Here is a 7,405-nt window from a genome sequence, read left to right as displayed (position 1 = left end):
CCCTTCCCTTCCCTTCCCTTCCCTTCCCTTCCCTTTCCTAAAACTTTTCAGTATATGGGATGTGTGAAAGGAAACTGTAAACTGTAAACAGTTTACAGGCCACCTGTAAACTGAAGGAAAAAAAATCCCTTTTTTTGGACTCCAAACTGAGATTAAGTCAAATTTCAAAGTTAATCACAAACCAGAAATTTGAAGTTTCATCTAGGGCTTGAAACTACAGAAGAAAAGTGGTAAGAAAATATGATACATCTGCATTGAAAGAGGAAATGATTTTCAGTTTACCTGATTTTAGGCCACATAATCTGAATAGACTTGACTATCTCTATCAGTACAAAATTTTTGTTGAATTTTAACATGCCGAAGCAGCTCTATACATATGTGAATGTGCCTACATGTCTAAGTGTATATATGTATATATGTTTCTTTTATATTAGGCAGCTCTATATGTATATGCATGCGTCTATGTGTCTGTGTATTTATGTATATATGCAAGTATGTATTTCTGTTTGCATTTATTTGCATAAGCATATATAATTAGGTAAGGACAACAATATAATAATAATAATAGAAAATAAGTATTAATTATTAAATATACATATTTGTGTAGTGCCTACAAGAATGACAGCAAAAGATTAAGATCTCTTTTCTTCAGAGCACAGCCTGTTAGATTCAGCAAGCAAATGCAAAGCCAATCCTGATTTGTACAGAAGGATTAAAATATATAGAAAGATTAGTAAAAAATCCAGTTTTCAAGAGAATGCCAACCTCCCTTCCTGACATTTTTCATGATTTCCAGAAAAAAAAAAAAAATACTGAAAAGCCCGGAAAGCTGATTTTCCCTTCTTTTCCTCACCAACATAAGTCATGCTGCTGGCTCAGTTTTGAAGCCAGGGTATTCAAACTCACTGTAGTGCCCACAATTTGGCTGACACAGAAGAAACAGAAAGACAAGGGAGAGGTAGGGAGGGCACTGAGCCTTTCCTGCTTCCCACTAAGTCTGCCTCTGGGTTCCCAAGTGGAAGACTCTTTTCAGTTCTCTTTTATTGCTGTGTAAAAGCAGAAGTGGCAAGATCCTGCTAGGCTGGGAGCCTGGTTTTAGTTTTGTGAGATGGAAATATTGCCGACTGTGCAAAAAGATGAAAAATCTCTGTCCATGTGATGTACAACCTGTTTTTCAAATAAGAAATGGGATTAGTAAAAAGTGTGAGGAGAGGAAAGAAAATGAACAAAATCTCATGGTTATTTTAAATTGTGCACATTTTGATGGCTCCCTTCAAGATGATTTTTTAATGGCAAACTCAATTTTCTTCTTGCAGGCAGAGCAAAAGTAACATTAGGCATATGTTATCTTCTATTTTATTGCAAGATCTGTTTCATTCTGCAGAAAATAAGACAACTCACAACAAATTACCATGTCAAATCACATTAAAGCACAGAATGTGGCAGCCACACTGAAACTCTGGGAGATTGTTGTTTATCATTTTTATTTACAGAAGCATTTGGTATTCTTGACACTGTACAAAACAGAAAAAAGGCCAGAAATTGTCCCTTCCCTATGGAGCCTACAGTCTCTGGCTTATGCCATGCTACTTAAAACTGGCCAGAGCCTAGAGCAGAGGACTAGGGCATCATCTCCTGCAGGGAGAACATGTCAGCGGCTGCCTTTCTTGGGAACATAAAGCACACACATCTGGCATGCCAGGGCAGCTCTGTCCTCCTTTTGGGTCAGTGATCATCCCTGGGGACCCAGTAAAAATGTAGTATAGAACAGATCTTTGAGAGAGGAGCAAAGCCACCTCAAAGCACAGGTTGCACAGGCAGTTGTCTGGAGCAGCAAACCACTGGGTTTGCAAAACGAGCAAGATTTTGTCTGCAGTGCATAGGGCAGTCTAGATTTGCTGCTGGCATTGTTGCTGAGGGAGGCATAAGGGTAGGTGAGGCATGCAATATGGAAGAAACTCCAGTGCCACCTCTTTTTCCAAATCTCCCATTCCTGTATGGGGGATGACCTGGCTGCAACCTCCCACCTTCTGAACAGCAAAACTTAGATTTTCTGAAGCTGGATCTGGAAAGGAGAATGCTCTGTATACCCCAAAAAATTATGCAGTGCTGTGTAGAGAACCCCACTCTAGGGCTGAATAATGAATATATTTAAATAGCACAGTGCGCTGTCTTGCAGAGATATTAGCCTGGCTCCCAGAAGAATAAATTAATAGCTTTCCACTGGGGCAAGTTTGGATGATACATCATTCTGACATGGCTATAACCCTTGCAGTTTTCAAGCCAGTTCATTTACAGCCGGTTTGGATATGCTACATGCTGCTACATTTCCTGGTGTGGATTTATCCTTTGTGATCTCCCTGCCCTTACAGCCTCAGTAGCTGAGTAATGACCCACCCCAGGCGGGTCCTAAATTTGCTACAGCAGATCAGACACTGGATATACTGAGTAAGCAGATGGTGTACCCAACTCAGAGTGGTTTAGATGTCACTTTATGATTTAAAACCATGTAGTGAGCATAATTCCTGCAACAGGCTAATCCTTGTAGGCATTTAAAAAAATGTATCCTAGGGAGGGAAAGAGATAATGCATGTGGGTGGCCATTAGGCAGGAGTTCAGCTTTAGGTGGCTTTGGAGAAAGTGGGAAGACAAGATTGGGATAACACGTGGCACTTATAAGAGGCACAAACAGTGGAAGAGGAGAGAGTGAGAAAGGATACACACACAGAGCTAGGAGTCTGCTGGGACTTCAGAACAAGTTTGAATGTGAGTAGAAAGATTTGGGTAAGTTTGTGTAGAAATTCAGATCTTTCAATGACGAAAGATCCTTCAAGAGAGAAGAGTTTTGCCACTGGATGGGATGCTGTTACAAGTTGCCCACTGTGCTCCACCAGAGATCATTCAGAGAAAGACCATCTGGGTTTATTTGCTGGGGAGACAAACAGCAGAAAAGAAGCCAAACTAATTCTGTGAATATTACGTTTCCCTATAAAGTAGATTTTTATGCCATCTTTAATAGATTTTCAGTAATGATTTCAGAGAGGGAAAAGAAATAGTCTTGCGCTGTGTTTTCATTAGCATTCAGAGGCATTGCTTGCCTTTGTGACTATTCCTCTGATTTGATGTAGAGAAGAGAGAAGTCTGGAAAATATGGTTCTTCCTCACCTCTCTCATATTTGCTGGTACAACTCATGTTCTGTCATATATTGACAGCTGCCAATATGTGTGCCTGATTCATCTTTCCATTCTTTCAAGAGCTAAGGGAAACTGGACAAACAGTAGTGATTCACTATGTGTGTGTATATGCACCAATATGCCATATCTTCATGAAATCTTGCTTCCAGTAAAGGAAGTCATGGTCTATACAAAGAATGAGATCCCATGCTTCTGTACCACTGAGGACAAGCCAGCTTACCGAACATGAACATGTCCCTATGGCATAGAGAGGTTTTGTCTCAATTCCTAGATCTCTAAATTTGAATGATGACTCTGAGCATCCATCTTGAGGTCTCCAGAAGTTAAGCTTTTTCTGAAAGTTGGGGCTTACGTACTTGTCCCTAAAACCAAGATTACCTGAATCTCTAAGTACTTTTAAAAATGTTTTAATTTTTTCTTTACTGTGATTTCAGAATGTTTTGCTCAAGTCTCATGTTACATAGGTGTCCTTCAGGGTCTTCTCCACACTGAACGCACCTAAAATAATCAGAAAAATGCACAGCTAGTATCATTGGATATGCCTGGCTCTGCCCTATATAAAATATCCCATTGGTCAGGCACTCATCCATAGATATTCCACATTTCCCTTGTTTTGTGAGCCTTCAAACCTACAGAGCTTATATCTGAAGAAAATAATCATCAGGCTCTTATCACCTTCCAACCTTTTAAGTTAAAGCTGGAGTCACTATGAAGAAAAAAATGTAAATTTCAGGATGATAGAGGGAGAGGAGTCAGATTTTGTAGCAACTTACTTCACATAAGGAAGCTCAATAAATTAAAGTAATAAGATTAGGGAATTTTGATGCTGAAAATTCATTACTATATGTAAAAATCATTCCACCATAAATTATGTAATTGTCTCAGAGATGCTGTTTTAGAGGAGCAGAGATGCTGGCTACTTTCCTGCCTTTTTTTTTTTTTTTTTCCCTCTCTTTTAATATATGTACTACATAAATGTACTACTGAAATTATTATTAAATCATATGCTGATGAATGAGCACAAAACTATTAATGGCACACAATTTGCAGTGCACATGTCTACAAGAGTATCTAGCAATGCTTTCAAATCTTATAGGATGCCCTATGTGCTTTGATTTTCTCTGTTAGATGACTGAAAAATATTCATTAAGAGATTTCTCTAATGAGCTGTGTTCAAGCATAAAATAGGCCACTCCTTTTATAATTTAAGTGTGATTTTTGGAATATAAATATCCTCCTATTCCCTATAGAAACTGACTTCAAATAGGGATTTTTTCTTAACACAGATTTCAGGGTCTTTGAAGGGTCTTTGAAGTTTATAATTAGGTCCAAACTGAAATGTGATGCCATTCACTCAAATACTGGAGTTCAAAGATTCACACTGCTTATGGCTGATGGAGAAGAAACAAATTATTTTTGAGATATATCCCAAAAGTCCATTGGGTATCCACTTAAGTGGAAAGTTTGGAGACTCTTCACACTGAGAGATCAATATAGCAAGCCCTGAGCCTGCAGTCAGTTAATCCAGGCTCCATGCATACAGTTGCTTCAGTGTTACTCCTTTTGTTTTCCATTAAGTCATTAAAGGGAGGGATTTTTATGCTTTTATTTGTTGTCTTCATTTGCAAAGCACTGACAATGCTTAAGCAGAGCAATAAGCAGTATTTAAGAATACATATAAGGGTCAAATCTTTCAACAGACAAAATAGTCTTATCTTCTACACAACTGGAAAACACTGAGCTGTCTGAAATATCAAGCTGCATTGCGGTTGTGCCTTTCTGAATTTATTAGGAGTAGGAGTCTTTGCAACATGTCCTGAGAGTGGAATGGATATGGACTTCTGGTGTCCTTAGCGAGGTAAGCTTAGCTGAGGACACAGCTTGTCAGAACTGGCACTTCCAAGCTGGATGAACTGTGATTTGCTCTCCCTTTTGGATGTGAAAGTGAGACAAGTGAGAAGCCAGGATAATTCTCCTTCATTGAAATTAAATTAGCTATGTGACCCTGTGAGGGGAGTAAAGCCCACTTCCTTCACCATTTCCTCTTTATTCATGAAAGATTCATAACTCACGTTAAACAGAAAACTCAGCTTATTTACAAGCTCCACCACAGCTGTTCAACCAGACTCCAAGCAAAGTTGCTGCACTCCTCACTGCTTTGCTTTTCTCATGTTGAGACAAATGAGTTGCCTTCACATGTTGACAAACCAAAGCATAAAACTCAGTATTCTCTCAGAAGATACAGGCTAGACCTTGGCACAGAGGTTTGGTGGATGTGACATGGGATGATGGTGCATTACGAGCAGAGCAGAAAAATGCACTTTGTTACCAGCAGTGTCTTTCAATGGTTCCAAGGATAAGAACATAAATAAGGGTTCCATCAGAAGTAAACTGCAAATTTTGGAGTGAGTGGAAGGTAGATCCATCATCCACTGCAGCTACTGAGCCACCTAACAGAGCTAAAAAGAGTATGCTTTCAGACTAGCTGCTGCTATGGAAGGACAAGTACATAAGGGCTCTGCTCCCACAGGAGTGCTCTAACCATTAGGTTATAACTACATTTCCCCATGCCAAATCCTGTTTGGGCTCTATGACTGCTGGCTTCCTAAACCACATTCATATCCTCCTGCAATATGAGAGGTATGAGTTCAAATATCTCTTCAACTCAGAAGTCAGAGTGAGGTTTCTTTCTTCTTGGCCCTTTCCAAACTAAACCATTCTGTGATTCTATGATTCTTAGGCAAGCAATCAAGATGGCAGGCTTTACTGTAAAAGAGAAAGATGCTGCCACCAAGTTAGATGTGAACTTAGGTAGCCCTCCAAATGGTGTATAAGAAAGAAAGAGAAAAAATAAATAAATAAAAAGTAATATATGCAAGATATAAAAATGATTGAAATCTAACATCAAATTCAGCAACTTTTTATTTTTTTTTTGTCCCTCAGCCAAAAGACTGTGGGGACACTCTGAGATGGAGTATGAGAATACTGACACATCATAATTTAATCACTTCTCTTCCTTTCCTGGAAAGTCATCTTGGATGGTGTCTATTTTGAATGGTACACAATCAAAATCCCATTAGTTATACTGTCAAAACCGAATTCATTAAACTTCCTAACTGAATTTAGGCAATTGTTCTTTAATGTCATCAGTGCAATTGGAATACATTTTCAATTAATTTTCAGTGAGGAAAAATTCAAAAGTTGGGAGTGAGCAGCAATTTCTGCTCCTGTAAATCATGTTTGCTTTCTCGTCCTGGTTTTATTGTAAAGGTTCAAAGACACAGTTTTCAATTCCTGTAAACTGTCAGTCCATTCACTGAGACACATGAACAACTCAGGTAATTAGGGTAATCTTGACAGCCATAAATCACCTGTGCCTTCAAACCTGAAATCAGTATGAAAGCTTGTTTCTCAGACCAGAATTCAAAGAGACAAAACAGCCATTTTCAATATGATAGCCGGCTTATTTCCTTCTGAAGACACTTTTGATGACTGTCTTCTATTTTTCTCAAATCACTGAAAACAAGCATGAATTCAGTGCCCATATCTTAGTAAAACTGACAGTTTTACAGCCTGACTAGTCCGCAGCCATTTCCAAGATAACCAGTAATTTTAAGATGTAGTTTGCTGCAATAAATACCACAGTGACTGAACATCAGCTTGTTCTTTAATTCTCATCACTCAGCCAGGCTTTCCATTTGCTGCTTACAGTCCTGTGTGGGTTACCAACATCCACCACTCATTGTGAGAAATGAGTGGTGCATTCAGAACTGTGCATTCAGAACTTCTGTCATCGTTCTTTCTGGCACTGCTTTATGCATTGAGAATACTCCATGAATAATCCACTTGGATCCAACTTCTTCCTCTGTAAGAAGTTGAAAAATGCTTGTGAACTGGATACTTCTAATTGCAGACATAAATATTTTGTATTTCAAGTGCTTCAGAAACTGCGCTACAAATATTTCCCTACAAATACCTGTTTGATAAAGAAATAAGGGTAAGCAATTTGACAGCTTTATCACGTAAGCCTTATATTTTAAATGATAGATCGAGGGATAAAAATGTGCAGTGTGACTGGCCAAACATGCCACAAAAGATGCAGTAGCCTCCCTTTTCTCCCTGTGCTCTTCTCTTCAAAGTCTGAATTCGTGGACCCCTTTACTTGTTATGCCTATAATTAAGAGAGATGTAAACTCAAGTCACTACTAAT

This window comes from Oxyura jamaicensis, chromosome 1 (genome assembly GCF_011077185.1).
Source record: "Oxyura jamaicensis isolate SHBP4307 breed ruddy duck chromosome 1, BPBGC_Ojam_1.0, whole genome shotgun sequence".
NCBI lineage: Eukaryota > Metazoa > Chordata > Aves > Anseriformes > Anatidae > Oxyura > Oxyura jamaicensis.
This window is presented reverse-complemented; position numbering follows the sequence as displayed.